Below are 3,875 nucleotides of genomic sequence, written 5' to 3'. Positions count from 1 at the left end.
AGGAGAATGACCATCAACCAGATATTGCCAACCACCCCGTCCTTGCTGCCATGATGTCCTCAGATGCCACCCAGGCAAAAGGGAAGGACAAAAATAGTAATTACTCCAAAATCACTAATCACTTCCAGAAGATAAGAAACTGAATTGCCAAAGCAGTTTTTCCAATCTTGAGAGAAACATGTGAATATGAGCAAGATTGAGTTCCATTTAAAAAAAAAAAAAAGCAGGAAGATTTTGTATGCCAAAGTATGTAGTCACAAAACAATACCCACCACAAGTGCAAAAGAATTACTAGCTCATTGCCATGGACCTGAGGTAGCATTTCCTGACTCCTGGTACCTGTGTAACCCCTTTGTTGGCTGCGTGAGCAGAAATGGAGCCAACTCCAGAAGAACTGAACTGGAGGCCTCCACTCAGTGAGGCTCAGCCGGAAGAGGGGCCACCAGAGCTGTGCCCCCAGGGCTTTGTTTAGACTTGGTCCAAGAGTGTGAGCAAGCCAGCATGCCCTGCCTCCCAGGCAGTCAGACTTTGGCTGTCTGGGTGTGGCCACCAGGAACTGCCAGAGTTGACCAGGAAGCAGGTGATGTTTGGTAAGGAGGATGCTTAGGGTCTCCTCTTGGTGATAAGCAGAGACCAAGAGACCTGCCCCTTTGCACACTGTTCCTTCTGCAGGAACAAGCTCCCCTCCCTTCTTTGCCTATCTAGATTTTATCTGAGGCTTTAGGGTCAGCACAGCACTCACTTCCTTGGAAATCATTCCCCAAGCTTCAATCCCCCTCCTTCCCCCAGGCTGGATGAAGCTGCCTTTGTGCTTCCACAATGCCTGGCACACATTTGGCACCTGATAGGTTTTGGCTGAATGAGTGAGTCTTGTGGAACAGCAGACAAGAGTCCTAAGACCTCTAACCCAAAGAAGACTTGGATAAGATCTATCAGCCTTGGAGTAGAAGTGAAATGGATCCTGGGAGAAACAAGTCTGTTATCTGCTGGGAAATAGTATCTCAACTAGAAGCACAACGCTCAGATTCCTAGCGTCCAGGTGATGGAATGCCAGGAGGGAGCTTGCATCAGGAGCTCTTTGATCACAAGTGCCCAGAAACACAGGTAGGCACTGTGCTGTTTGGAAGGCTTGGCTCGAGGTGTGAAGGATATGTGACATTCTAGAAACTCCTGCTTCCAATGTGGCCTGCAAACAACAGGAGGCACTTTCTCAGGTCGTAGCAGACACTACAAGCACAATTCCTTGATGCTAAGGAAGTTTAGCTCACTTCCTTGGAAGTAGCTGAGCCCATGTGCTTGAAAAGTAGGGTGCTGAGCTGGGATCTTGTGATACTATCTGATGCCTGGTAGAGCTCTGATTCTAGCCAGGGCTGAAGTTGAGTATTTCTGTCATTCCCCAGTCCAGAATGCCCCTTGGAACATGGAACATGGTTCCCTTGCAAAGAAACCCCAAAGCTAGGCCTGACTCAGGGGAGAGCGATTTGACTTGCAAAAGCATTATCTGTTTGTGGTACTGTCTCTTGGTCTAACCCTGCAAGATTCAAGTTTGAATCCTAGGGAGGGAGAGAGGTGTGAAGGAAGCCACACTGTTTCATGACCTTCCTACAGAAGTGAACAGAAGGGCTAAAAGGCTCTTAGCTACAGAACAGGGCAGAGCTCTGGCACTTCCAAGCCTCAGGTACCTCTCTCCACCAACAGTGTGGAGATAGTGCCCAGGGCCTTGGGCAGTGCCTGGAAGGAACAGTAAAGTGGTACCCATGGTGGCCTGGCACCAGCTTCTCCTTGGGCCTGGTAGGGCTGATGCAAAGGACCATCCCATAACTTAGCAAACCAGAGACTGATGGGGTGTTGGTGAGCAGGAGAAGGAAAAAAAAATTAATAGTTGGCAGCGGTGTGTGTATGACCAGGTTTTTTATGGGCATATGAAAGATACCTTCAGGGATTTCCAAAAATGCATGTCAGTAACTGGAGGGGCCTGCAAAAGTGTGGGGCAAGAATCAGCAAAATTCAGGTGAACACCCCCCCACCCCCACCCAAGCTGAGAAAATGAAATGCAAAATTTTTCTTTGGTACCTCTCCACTCACCACGGGTTCTTCCCCTACGCCCCCCAACCCCCACCATCTAATTTTCAGTAAAGATTCAAAACTGAAAAACATGTCTTCAAAGGCATGTAAATGTCTTCAGCAAAGTATCAGAAGTTCCCAACGGAAGGGAGCTGCAGACCACAGCTGCCTCCCGCCTGTGCTTGTGGGTATTCTGCTTTGAATTTGGGGTGGGAGAGGAATGCACTCCGGGGCTTCTGCCCCTGGGACACAGCAGGTCAGACCATCGCGTGGAACCAATTGGCCACCCCCACGTATGCCCACTCCCATCTGTCCCCACAGAGCCCCTGAAGGACGGATTCCCAGGTGGACCTGAAACATCAGAGCCTCTGAAGCTGCCTCTGGGGAGAGACCAGACTGACCAGGCGGACCAGCCCTTCATTCCCTGGGGGTAATGACAGCACGCCCTTCTAACTGTCACGCCTCTCAGCCCAGCAGCCAAGGGTCTTAACTTCATTGCTCAACCAAAGGCTATTTTTCTGGGCTGCAAGTGCTTGTCCAGTGTGAATACACAGAACAGAGCCAGGAGTGCAAGTGTATTGATGCAGTTCCAAGGAGACCATATGCCCCAGCTTTGCAGAATCCCATCTGGGTTTTATTTTGCAGAGGCCACAGCTCTTTTCTGTGTAACTGGGAAGCTTTGGGAGAATAGTCTCAGCTTACAGATAGGCCTGGGAGGGAGGAGGGGGTCATAGCTCACATGCAGGGGTGGTAGTTAGCCCCGCACGCAGGATCAGCCTGTTGCCAGCTGGGCTCTGCCAGGTCCCAGTTCTGCACCTGACTTGGTGGTCTCCAGTTGAGAGGTCAGAAAAGGAACCAGCCACACCAGATCTTTGGCATCCATTATCGCTATCTGGGTCCTGCCACCTTTGTGGGGCACCGGGGCCCAGGGTTCTGAACAACCTCAATGGTGTACATGCACCCATGTGCTGTGTTAGGTTCACGTATGGCTTTTAAGTTCAGTTCTTTACTGAATATGGCTGGCGTCTTTCAGTGTTCTTTGAAAACTGTAACTCTTAAAATATTTGAGAAACCAAATAAAGTTCTCTTTTTTTAAGCAGTGTAGTGGACACAGGTGCAAATGAAAGAACCTGATTCACCAAGAAGGCAGAGCTGCAGAGCACACAGGCTCCAGGGCTGAGACTGCCAGGTGCTAGGCCCAGGGCACAGCCAGCACGCTAGGACTGGCAGGGTTTTTGGGTTTTTTTTTTTTTTTCGTTTGTTTGTTTTTTTGTCTTTACATTTTTTTTATAACAGTTTATTTTTACATCATTTTGTACATTTTTTTTCCATCTCAATTGTAATCCCCGCAGGTTTCCCATCCCCAAGTCACCCGTGTGCCATCACCATAATCCCGTGCACTTCCCTCCCCACCCCCCCACCCCCGTTTTTGATCCCATTCCCCACTCCATCCCCGCAAAATGTCTCTGGTCTATGGTTGTTCATTATTCTTGTTATTTTCTCTTCTGGGCCATTATACTCCTGCTATGAGTGAAACCATCCGGTATTTTCCTTTCTTTTTCTGGCTTATATGAGATGTTTTTTTATGCAAATGCTGCTTTGAAATTTCAGCCAACTGTTAGTTATCCTTGCTAATGGGGAGGAAAGATATGGGGATATTGCAAAACCCCCAGCCACTTGGGTCCGGCTTTGGTGCACACGCCATGTGCCTCTGGCATCCGACCCACCTTGACAGTTACATTTGCTTCATATGAAACTTGAGACTTCCTGGGCGCCAGCAGATTTGGGCAGGGAGAAGCCAGTTAGACTCC

This window comes from Condylura cristata, unplaced genomic scaffold (genome assembly GCF_000260355.1).
Source record: "Condylura cristata isolate star-nosed mole 26May11 unplaced genomic scaffold, ConCri1.0 scaffold00017, whole genome shotgun sequence".
NCBI classification, from domain to species: domain Eukaryota; kingdom Metazoa; phylum Chordata; class Mammalia; order Eulipotyphla; family Talpidae; genus Condylura; species Condylura cristata.
This window is presented reverse-complemented; position numbering follows the sequence as displayed.